The sequence below is a fragment of the Lathamus discolor genome, chromosome 5 (assembly GCF_037157495.1).
Source record: "Lathamus discolor isolate bLatDis1 chromosome 5, bLatDis1.hap1, whole genome shotgun sequence".
Classification (NCBI taxonomy): Eukaryota; Metazoa; Chordata; class Aves; order Psittaciformes; family Psittacidae; genus Lathamus; species Lathamus discolor.
This window is the reverse complement of record NC_088888.1, coordinates 38,201,419-38,213,147: the sequence shown is the minus strand read 5'-3', so window position 1 is coordinate 38,213,147 and position 11,729 is coordinate 38,201,419. Positions and strand designations below refer to the sequence as shown.

The 11,729-nt window shown below is 43.9% G+C and overlaps 1 long non-coding RNA gene across 1 annotated transcript; it reads left to right on the top strand.

Annotated features, from left to right (window-relative positions):
* The first annotated feature begins 1,537 nt into the window (after window positions 1-1,537).
* Window positions 1,538-4,897, top strand: LOC136014293 (uncharacterized). The gene is made up of 3 exons (XR_010612613.1): window positions 1,538-1,621; window positions 2,807-2,985; window positions 4,064-4,897. It is a non-coding gene; the product is annotated as an uncharacterized LOC136014293 (long non-coding RNA).
* Window positions 4,898-11,729: the final 6,832 nt, after the last annotated feature.

Here is an 11,729-nt window from a genome sequence, read left to right as displayed (position 1 = left end):
ACCGTCTGGAGATTTCTTTTCTTTTTGTTTTTCTTTTATTTTTTTATTCTTTCAAACGCTATGATTTGATCCCAAACATCTGTAAAAAATCATGACTGACCTCCCATCTGGCCAACAACTCAGCTCTGTCCTGAGGCTGGGTAGTGTCAAGTGTGTGCGCTCCATCTCAAAAGCCTTAAATTCCTGACATGGTGAAATTCTTTTCTTACATGTTTGTTGACAGAAGGCGAGATGGGAAGGGTTGGGAAGGGAAAAGAAAGGAAGGGAAGGGAAGGGAAAGGAAGGGAAGGCAATATCAAGATGCTGAACTGCTGGGCCAGAAGTGAGTGGAACATCTTGTTACGGAAATGGCCATGAAAACACTCCTCCCTGCCTTAGAAAATTAGCTATTTAAAGCAGGATCGATTGACGGTCCTCTTTGCCGTTGTTGTCATTTGGATGTGGCATGTGTAAATAATATTTCCTCATGAAAGAAAACTTCCAGCAGTGACAGTGCTCCTCTGGCCACTTCCTGTCCCAAAAGGGAAGAATCAGCTGGAAATGGCATCTCCCTCCAAACAGAAACCCCGGGATTTTTGCTTTTAGTTTTCCTCACAAACTTTAGACAAGTGAATTTTGACTCCTAAATGCCATAAGCTGGCCCAAATGGGGCACAATTTCTAAGATGCATTTGGGCACTGGAGTTACATAGGACAGCACCCACGAGAAAGTGAAAGTATGTGGAGAAAATTAACAAAACTACGTGACTTAGAGCAAAGCCCTCTTTCTCCTAATATCTGTATAAGCGAAGTGGAGATACGTGTTTTAAAGCAGTTCTTTGAAACAGGTTGCTTTACTTTTGCCGATGTCAGTGAGCAAAAACTTGGCAAATCACAGTTCCTAACTCCTCAAGAGATGGGGTCACATCTTTCAAAAGACTGGAGTTATCAAACACACAGAGATGCAGGGGTGCCCCTCTATGTTTTGTTAATTGCATTTTTCTTATGTTTTCTCCCTTTATCTCACTTCATTTTTGATTTTCCAGGGAGATTAACCCACTCCCAGCTTAAGCACCCTCAAACTTTCCTCACGTTGAGATGCACATCTGGATCCCAGCTCTACAGCTCGAGCCCATTGCTGTTTGCTGTTGTTTGCATTGCTGCAGGCCCCACTTCGGGATTGTACATAGTGTTCTTCTAAAAAAAATAAATACTGGAGTGTCCGTACAGCATTAGAGGAGAAGCACATTCCTTCTGTAACGTGCTGCTGTCTGATCTTTCCAGAGGCACAGAAAAGAAATTCGGCAGGGACATAAGGCACTTGGGGCTTTAGCAGAAAATGTTTTTGCAGTATTAGGGGCTTGGAGTCATCCTCATTTCCACGTAAGCCCCTGTACTAAGTAAAGGGAAATCACCAGGCCTTTGAAAATCATTCAGATGTCCTGTATAAAGGAACTTGAAGACCCCATTTAGCATAAGGATTTGATGAGATTCAGGCCAGCTGAGCCTGGCCTTTAGAGGCAGGGATCTCTTCTCCAGCTGACTTGACTTATAAGTCCTAGCAGAGAAAGAGCTGTTGAGTGATCCCATTGATGAGACTTGAAGGTTGTGGAGAAGTTGCAGGTTTGCTGGAGATGATGGAGGTATGGACCATCTTCTTGTCTCTCCTATGTCTATCCACCTGCCCCCAAACTCCTTTTTTTTATTTTTATTGGGATATTCTTTGGATGAACCCTATTAAACGCATCAGTAGCATTGAAATTTGCCGATGCCAATAAACCCATCTGTTTTATTAACTAACCACAGCCTCTGGAGTGTTTCTCACTGGCTGAGGCATGAGCAGCCCTTTCTGCTGTCTCCAGCAGTGTGTGTCAGTGCCGGGAACAATGGGAGGGGACCCAGGAGGTCGCTGGCAGGAAGCGCTGCTTCCCCCGGATAATTAACCGGCTGGGAGACTGAGGAATGAAGATAGCAGGAGACACACACAGTACAAACTGCTGAAACAATAAACAAACAAACCAATGACCAGCACTTCCTTTTCTTATATTGTTAAGGCTGCTTCCTTAATTCAGGTTGCCCCAAACCCACCCCTCAAAAAGCAGTCTTTTAGGCTCACTAATTCTTAACCTATTCACTACCAGCTCTTGCTGAAGGTGTAAGCCAAGGTTTTTGAAGGTGATGGCAAGCACCTATCATTCCTCCTAGGGGCTTGCTGGAGAAATTGGGGATCCCTGTTTTGGAAAGCAATAAAAGCACTCTCACCAAAAATTGAACAAAGGGAGATTTAGTTTGGCTGTAAGGCTGCATGGCTATGACAACCTGATGTCAGGACTGTGCCCCCTGTAGGTACCAGCATCCAGACTGGCAGGTGACTCAGTCTAACTCTAAAAATGTTGCTTGTCAGAGAAACTGGACCCAGAGCCAAGACCTGGGGGCAACCTGGATCAGAGCTTTGTGGCTCAAACCCAGGTCTTTTATCACTCTTGCAGCTGTCCTTCAATGTGCCATTGTCTCTTTTAGAAGGGGGTCAGCTGTGCCACCAGTGCTCCCTATCCTCTGCACTGCTGAGCATCCAACTGCACACTTCCACTGAAATCCTCTCTTCTGACTCCAGGGTGGACTTCTGCCCACAATCTCCTCCCCCATCCAAACCATTCTTTAGATGGGCTGCTGTTTTGTTTTCCTGACCTGTTACTGACAGAATTATGAAAGCAGAAATCAGGCATCTCCCCACCCTGGGTAATTTTTGCAGATGTCTCATTGAAGAGCAGCAGGGGATTGCCTTTGTTTCTGTGCACAGAGCATCATGTGCGTATTTTGTCTCGCAGAGGCTGGTGCCAGTGGTACCCAGGAGCTGAAGTGATGGCATATCCCTGCATCCACTGATTGGTGAATCTGACTCCATCATGTCCTCAGCAAAATACTGTCAGGGAGAAGATGCAGCCAGGGACCACTGCAGAGAATTAGGCTGATCCTGCTGAAGCTGGGAAATGGCTTTTCAGAAGAGGTACTGGTGTTTTTCCCTGTCAGCCTGCAGATTTGGAGCCAGGCAGGAGCAGGGGTGCTCAGGGAGGGGGCCAATGGCCCATCGCTGAGCTCCCCCTGTCCTGGTAGCACCAGCAAGGGCTGTCCTGGGGCAGGTCTTGCCTGCTGCTGAGTGCTCCCAGCTAACAGCATATTTGTTGTTACTTTAAATACCCACTGTTTGTGTTAAGCACAGCAAGAAATCTAGTAAACCGAAATGGTGACATTTAAAAAATGAAGCCTCTCAAATACATGTTTGATCTTTCTAATAAGGAAGTTATCTGCTAAATACCAAGAATTATATAATGGTTTGGGTTGGAAGTAACCTTAAGTATCATTTAGTTCCAATCCTCCTGCTGTGGGCAGGGACACCTTCCACTAGACCATTTCCAGGGATGGCGCATCCACAACTTCTCTGAGAAGCCTGTTCCAGTGTCTCACCCCTATGGTAAAGAACTTCTTCCTTATATCTAATCTACAACTCCCCTCTTTCAGTTTAAAACCGATCCCACTTGTCCTATCACCATATGCCCTTGTAAAAAGTCCCTCTCCAGAGCAGGTATAGAGATTAGGCAGTGTGAGAGAAAAACCGCCACAACTGTGCATCATCACAGAAGCTAAAAAGGCCCACAATCTTCTGCCACAGACACTGTGGGAGCTCAGAGCTCAGAACTGAGAACTAGCAGTGCTTTGCAGTGCTGTCAGACATGATGGGCCACCCCAGCTCAAATCCTCATCCCACACAGGAGCTGGGCACCTGGAGAAATTGTGGGTGGTGTGGATATGATGAGGGACAGCAAATCCTGCTGCTCTGCCATGACTGACATCTGCTGTGTGTTCATGGCATGCTTTTTTGAGAAGGGTGGGAGTGGGTCATTGGAGAACAGCTCTCCCTCACCCTCTTGGGCAGATGAGCCTCCCTCTAACCAAGAAATGCCCTGGCAGGTTTCCATCCTTAGCGCCTGGTATTTTTTGGCATGTTTCAAGGCTCAGTGAAGTGTTTTTGAAGCCTATTTTTCTACTGCCAAAATCCCTCTGTGTCACAGTGTGTGTCTCCGCAGTGCAGAGTCAAGTGGAGACATGATGGATTTGCACGTCCAATCTTCAGTAAAAAGGAAAGAATATGGAACAAACTCTTTCTGAGCACAAGTTCTTCAATTCAAGGGCTTCCAACACCCAAAGTTACTTGTATGGTGCTATTCCCCTGAAATCTGCAAAGGGATGCTGTATTCAACCAACTGCTGAAACCTGAGGTGGAAAAGTGGTGCTGTGAGAACAGCTTTGAATGGAGCTGGTATGTCAGGAAGATGCTGTAAAAAAACTCAGTTCCTGTTTTCATGTCATGAATCAACACTTCCACTGAAATTTCTTTGCTAACTGATTCATTACTATATGTCATGCTAACAGCAGGCATCTGCTATATGCCTATTTTCACAGTGTTCAACAGAAAGCCAGGCTTTACAGTTTAAATAGAATATCTCTATTTCTTGTGAAAAAGATAGGATGTGTACTCTTTAGGACTTTACGTATGAGAAGGATGAATCATCCAGATGATGATGGAAACTTTCTTAGGCAGCATCAGTCCTCCTTTGCCCACTTTGTATATGTTCAGTGATTCTGTGCAGTGAAGTTACTCTGGGAGCCTTAAGAAACAGTATAAGTAGACATGGAAACTATCTCCCTGTTCTCAGAAGACCAAAACACAATCCCTGCCTAGCTGTGACACTGAAAATAACATAACAGCACTTTCATCAGGAGACCCCAGATTTTCAAAACCCTCTGTATGCTCTGCTTGAGAGACTCCTAAGAGTAAATTTATTTGCAGCCACTGGATTGGAAAAGCAGGAGTTTTCTTTCTTTCCTCTCTTTGCTGTATAGTCCTTGTCAGCTCAGTTAACATCCTGAGTCCATGTGAGATAGCAAATGTCATTTGCGGAATTGCCGGGGTTGGCAGGGGAGAGCATGTATGTTCTGCTGCCAGTTTTTCCAGCCCTTGTACTTCTTACTGAAGAGTGGAAAAGGCACCCACCTTTGTATATTGAAGAACATAATAACCCAGTTTGGGCTACTGGGGAGCTTGGCTTGCATGCCAACTGTAAACATGGTGGGATGGCTGGTTTAGGAAAGGGAAGAATGCAAATGAACAAATAATACACCCAGGAGACGTATATGGTGACTTGCCTCCTTTACAGCTTTGGGCAGTGAGACTGTCCTGAGTGCTCCATCTTTGTCTTGTGCCAAAAGAAGACCATGTGAGTGCAGGGGGGTTGAAACCAAATGATCTTTAAGGTCCTTTCCAACCCAAACCATTCTATGATTCTATGATCTCAATTCCAAAGACCAGGTCTCTAGGTGGGCAGATTGCAGGGCACTGAATCCTGCTAGCAAAGATTTCTGAGTACTATCCAGTCCCAGCCACTTGAAAGTAAATGTCAACTAATGTGTGGCATGCCAGAGACAAGCAGAACATTGTAACATACTTCTTAATTTATGTACCCTGTTTAAGGTCAATCTGGCCTTCTAATTACATGCCTGCAAAAGGCTAAACTCATTCGTAAGAGGAGAAACCATATTATCCTGGACAGCAACAAGTCTGATGGAGATGTGGTAAACAGACAAAAAAAAAATGCTGTTCTAAATGATGTTACTGTCCTTATCTGGAAGAGATTCACCTCCTTTTGTGCAACACCTATCATAAAGAAGGCATTTTCCATAAAATGGTTCCCAAACTGAACGTTACTAACCATAATGCCTTGCACAGCTGCATTTTGTGTTCTGTGCTGTCAGGCAAAAAAGGACCTGGTTTTGCAGCCAGTGATACATAGGAACCTTCAGGACAAATATTTAGGTCCCACATTGCATTATAATCCGTCAGTGCCAAACAGCAGCTAAACATCAGGGGAAAGGATGTACCTCAGTTGTGGACGGAGGCAAGAGATTTTGTAGCTTTGTTCTTCCCTTTCTTCTCCCTATGACAGGGTTTGCAGTGCTGGATAGGCAGCACGGGTTTGTGTTTGTAGCACTGAGTAACTGTTACATGACTGCCCTGATAACAGGAGATTGGCCTGGAGGAACCTGAAACTGGCCCCCTATCCTGTGCTCCAGAGATGATGAGTGCCAAGACCAGGATGCTCATGCGAGGCCTAGGGCATAAGGGGATCATTGCAGCTAGCACAGCATGTATTGGTATTCTTGAGAAAACTGGTTATGCCCTTGTACTCCTGGATTCTCCCTAAGCTGTGAATGGGTTATCTGATGCAGACTTCTGAAGCAGCTGTCTGAAGCTAACACTGACCTAAGGACTATGTGTATCTAGAGGAATACAAAGACACATGCAGAATTTGCTGGAGCTGGTGTGCCTGCAGACTGGGGTTCAGGAGAGCTGTGCGTGCTGGAGGATGGTTTCAGCCGCTTTCTGCAATGTGACCAGCCTGGTGGTGAGCAGCAGGGAGAGAAGACAGAGGCAGGAGATGAGCACTGTGTCTTTCTAGCACTCTCCACATGAAAACACAGCTTGATTCAACTAATGGCACTAATTAGGGATAATACTTTGGTAGGGTTCCAGATTTTCTTTATGACTGACCCCAAGGAGCTTATGTTTTTTCCCACCTACAGAAACCTGTCATATGTGTGGTAAGAATTTCTTGTCTTTTCTTCTTTTTCCCTTTCTCCCGCCTCTTCCAATTCCAAGACAAAAATCTACTTTCTCCATTCTGAGATAAATGGAACATCACTGATGGAAATAGCTCCCTTGCCACCTCTTACATCTGTGAGCTGATAAAGAGCAAGGGTGTTTTAGGATCCTGGCCAAGAGTGGCATCTACAAAGTCACTGTTAATAGCTGCTGTTCTAAAGGCACAGGCCAAAGGTGGAATGAACGTGTTAAGTGGCTTGGTGATACCGCTGCTAGAATTAGAAACACTTCAGGGTCTTGATGTGGTTAGTCCGCAAAACACTTCTGAGAAGAAAGTTTTTGCAGTTCCTGTTTTCCTGGTGGGCAAATTAGTCAGGATTGCTAAAGCAGAATTTAGATTTAGGTATTTATGCCTATTAATCGTTTTCTCAGATTGCTAGCTCCTTACCTGAACAAACATTAATACACCCAGAGCTGAAAGGAGACCTAGTCAGGGTTCTGCTCCCCTTCTGCCATCCATCTTTGATCCCAGCCAGCTCACACTAGCCACATCCAATGAAGAGGATATATATGTTGTTAGCAGATGCAGGTGGATGTCTGCTCAGTGGCTGTGTCTGTCCTTTTCCCAGGATATCCTGGGATAACTGGCAAGTTTATGTATTTCTTGGACTTCAGGTTAGGTCCATCAATTTAGCCTCAATTAGTGGCTCTTTCCTATAGACTTTTAAAATGAGCACATGAGTTTGCTTGTGGTTTTGGTATTTGCGCTGTCCAGTGGCAATGAGTTCCACAGTTTAACCTGGTGCTATGTGAAAATGTACTTCTTTTTCTCCTTTTTACCCTGCAGCCTGATGATTTTCGTGACAACCCCCACAGTTCTGCACTGCGAAGAATGGTAAGTAATATTCCCCGCTGAGTTTTTAAAAGCACTTCTGATAATCATTCTTGACATCTTGCATGATTCTTTTCAGTCACATATCTCCTTTTTCAAGCTAAGGAGCTCCTTAGCTAAGGAGCCACTGTTTAATCTTTTCTTGTACACCAGCTTTATCACTGATGGTAATTTCATACATGGTAAAAAAACCAGGTACCATCAAGAACTAATAAATTGCCCAGACAGACCAAGGGAAGAATTTTGTTTTCCAGCCTGGTCCAACAGAAGCTGCATTCAGGGCAGAAGGAGATGCAGCCCAAAATGAAGTTTCTCTGGAACGTAGTTGCCTTAGTAGTGTAAGGTATTGCACTTTTCAGAAACCACAGTTTTCACTACCAGTTCAACAGCACAGAAATCTGAGCAACTGCCCTAAAATTATTATCCAGATTACGTATTTCTGAGCCTTTTAGTGGTAAGATCTGAAATGAGAATTAGTATTTTTCCAGTGTTTCACAGGATACGTGCTCACGAGAACAAATTACATGTGCTGTACCTACAAATACCCATGGCCATGTATTTTTAATTTAACTCGGATACTGATGTCAGTAACCAGAAAGACAACACAGATGCTTTGGGTCCCGGACCCAGATGTTTTGGTCGCTTTGACAACACCTGTGCTGACTCTGTTGGCAGCACTAGCAGCCCCAACACAACTGCTGTTGCTGCATGGCCCTCAGAGGAGCAAACAAGCCTGGTCCTCACGCAGCAGGGGCCTGGGCAGCAGCCTGAGAAGGATGCAGAGGCTTTTCTCTGTTGCAAAGTTACCTCAGGAGCTCAAGGGAAAGCAAGAGTGAAGTTGCTAATATTTTACTCCCTTTGTTCTCTGAATAGCAGGGGAAGAAGGACATAGCTTGTTGTTGCTTACAAGCAGCGCAGATGAGCTTTGGACTTTTTCTCTATTTACATTAGAATTTGCAACATGAGAAGGGTCAGAGATAGGTACATCCCAGATGGGCTCCTGTGCCAAAGTGGGGAAGAGATAGCAACGATTCAGAAGTTTTGGCAATCAGTGATACGGGAATTCACCTAAACTACAACCTAGGGAGTGGGCTCCCCTGGGTAACCAAATCTTTCACACTGGAGTGATTTAATCACTGGAGTGATTTAATATCAGTGGTTTCATTTCACACTTGTTAATAAGGTTAATAAGTCTTTCTTTCAGTGACTTTGCAAGTATACCTTCAGAAAGGCAGGATAGAGAAGCACTGGAAATACACTAGTTACAGGCCACTTCTTTTTATTTGTGTGTTAGTAAACATTTTATTTCACTCTCAATGTATTGTACCTGCATGAGCACAGGTGCCAGACAGTGTTGTTTATACATACCTTTCAGAGAGGAGCAATGCTGGATGATTCAGTGAGACATCAGTGCTTTGTTAAAATTCTCCAGGTATAGCTGGGGACCTCCCTGTAATCAAATGAGTGGCTAGAAGATACAGGGTTTTGTTTGGAGGATTTTTTTCCACAGACAGGCTGTTATTATTGCTGAGAAGATGGGAGATGTAATGCAAATAACAAAATGTAGATGACGGCTGTATTACCAAGAAGCAGAAAACACAATCAAATGGAAAAGAGAAGTACTAGGACAAGCGTCTCAACAAGGTCAGACTGTGTGCCAAAGGAGCAGCATGGCCAGTGTAATGCATCATACTCAACCCAATTAACAAGGCTACTTAAATTTGAAAAATTCTTGCTTTGGTCAAAAATTGAGTGAAGGCATTTGAAGAAAGGTGGCCTTTAAAGATTAGTGCAGAGAGCAAGAAGGAAAATGTATATATATTTTCCTTGTCAGCAAAGTATTTTCCAGTCATAAGAGTGTCTTGTGCAGCATGCTGATCTCGCAGATGGTGCAGTAAATCAGGGCTAACTCTGAACGTGTCAGTGGAATTATCTTTGTGTAAATGTTATCTGAATTGGTCCCTAGCTGTGAGAGACAGGGATTGCCTTGGGGCATAAGTACAGATAGAAGAACTAAAGGGATTTTTTCCCTTTTTCTTGTTGTTTTTTTTTTTTTCCTTGGAGTCTGACTCACTTTGTGGCTTTGAGCATTTTGCATAATTCTTTTGCCTTGGTTTCCTCCTTGCAAAGTCAGCTGATAGTTCCAGAGGAGCTCTCGAGTGGAGAACCTTTGATTATGGAAATTGCTATGGAAATGCTTGTTTATTACCGTTAATAGAAGTGATATAACACATGAGAAAATTTTAGCTTAGCCAAGGGACTTGGAGGGCAAAAGGCACCACAGATTCACCAGTGGCTGGTTTTTGAAGTACGAACTATTATTCCATATGATGAACTTTCATCTTGAAGGGAAAGATACCACCAAGAATACAGTCCCGTGACTGCACGGGTCAGACTTCAAAACTCAGTACAATTTCCTTGAGACTTGCAAGTGAATTCAATGTCAGGCAGTAGTGACCACAAGTCCTTCTTTTTTAATGTCTGTTTGGCTTATATATTAGATTTGAGGGTGTTCTGCAATATCACTGTACATGTGTAGAATTTAGAGGTCTAAGGAGAGACTGTGGGCTTATAACCCCCACTGCACTCCTCTCTCCCTCATTGCTCTTCCAAAAGACACATCTAACTTCTAGTTAAAGATTGTGAGCAGTGGGGTCTGTACTGGTTGCCTGTGCAGTGTCAGGGGTATTCATTAAAGTATATGCGCATGTTATCACAATAATCTGATTTGAACTTGAGACAAGGGATGCTCACAGACAAAAAATCCCACCTGTGTACTACATAGTGGCTGACGTACTGCCAGAAGGGAGCAAGCTGGCAACCTAGTAGCAGTGATAGATCAAAGCCAGGGAGTGATGTTTTCCTAATGTCTCAAATAATCAAGGGCTAAGTAAAAGAAAAGAGAGCTTCTGAACTTACCCAGTTTCTGAAGAGAAAAATTCAGAAGCCTACTCACCATGAATGCATCCTTCAGCTTTCTAATAGTGGAATTTGGATATGTCAACAACAGAAGATTCCTGGCCTTTACTGTGACCCTGGACATTGAAGATGGGATTAATTTTGCCTAAATGTGGCCCAGTGCCTGGCCTCCTTCTACAGTCAGTGGAGGAAAAGTTGGTGATTTATGCAGTTCCTGTCTGCCCATGGGCTATAGAGGCAACCTAGATAGACCAGATACTAACTTACAGACAGCTAAAATTAACAAGATGAATTGCCCTTTTACTGCTTCATATGTTTAACAAATTGCACGCTTTCCCCACAGTTGTGTATAAGGTCTCTGTTTTATAGGGAAAGAGGAAAGTGAGGCTGAGATGAGCTGACTTCCCCGAAGACAGTTAGCAACAGAACTGAGATTCAGACACCTGTGAACCCAACTCCAGTCTTCCCCCGTTTCCCCTTCTTTCAGATTATACTGCCTCCCAAGGACAACAAAATTCTAGATTCTGTGCAGGAAGCCATTTGCACTTCTCCGCACAGGCATAAAGGAAGGTCGAAAAGTATGGCTGAATGGCCAAACACAGCCAGCTCTGTCAGGCAGGTTCTGAGGTTGAGGGTTGCTTGTGGGACATACAGGGCCCATTACCAGCCTCTGCTAATTTCAGTTTCTTGAAGTTGAGTGGCAAGGTTCAGAAAATTTGCCTTGTGTAGAATTATGCAGTGATTTACCTGCCTTGCCTGACAACAGTATTGCATAGTTGTTGTTGTTCTCTTTGCTGAGCATATGGAAGCTGAGTGCTCCCTGGCTAGTATCCAGACATCCAAAAGTTAAATTGATGGGAATTGCCATGAGGGTTCTAGCTAATGGGAGACATAAAGAATGAAGCCTGTTTTATTTGGGCTGTTTCTTTTCTTATGAGAATTTTCTTCACAGAATAAACCTAGATACAATTGCATGCAGCATATTATTTCTGTGTCTCCCTCTCGGCATGATTTACACCAAGTTGTGATCTGTTTTGCTGTTCCAGCCCATTGGGCTCATCAGTTTATTCAACTGACTTTTTAAATGACCCTATTTTTCCTGACTTTGGAAAAAGTGGGAAGAATCTAATTGCACTTCTGGTCATGGGGAATAATGTCAGGGTGGTGGGATGGACAGGAGGACTGCTTCTCAAATGGAGGAGCTCGCTGGGCAAACCTATTGGGGTGGCTTGGGTGATTTGCACATTATTCATCAGTATACAGGATATGCTTTAAGCTACTT